We start from the raw sequence: 527 nt of genomic DNA, 5'->3' as shown, positions 1-527 counted from the left end.
CCTAACTCAGCATGACTTTGTGGAAAGCTCATTGCAATACTTAGATTATTCATCCTTTAAAGGTGTTCAATTTAATAACCATACTGATAGGCTGAGATTTCCTCAAAACTAAAATAATGAGAGTTTACATCACAATTTGCTGATTTTATCACAGGTTAGAAATAAACTAAGGTAAATTTCATTAGTAGAGTAGAATAGAGTTTCATTAATTGTTTTCTTAAAATGGTGGATAATTAAGTATACTTTGAAAACAAACTGAAAGCAACATGGAAAAATGCTTAAAACTTGCCAGGATTTGGGGGGCAGGGGGGGGCATTGCTTAAAAGAAGCAATAGAATTGGTGGCTTATTATTCCCTTATTTGCAATGTTGACTTGTGACTAAGGAGAATTCAATGGGGGATAAAAGCAAAAGATCAAAAATAATTGAGAACATTATAATGTCTGGCTCATTAGAGTTTTGGGCCAGACAAAGACATTGCTAGACAAAGAGAGACACAGAAAGACTCATTTTTCTTGTCACGTCAGT

The sequence above is a fragment of the Nestor notabilis genome, unplaced genomic scaffold (assembly GCF_000696875.1).
Source record: "Nestor notabilis isolate BGI_N333 unplaced genomic scaffold, ASM69687v1 scaffold35398, whole genome shotgun sequence".
Lineage (NCBI taxonomy): Eukaryota > Metazoa > Chordata > Aves > Psittaciformes > Psittacidae > Nestor > Nestor notabilis.
This window is presented reverse-complemented; position numbering follows the sequence as displayed.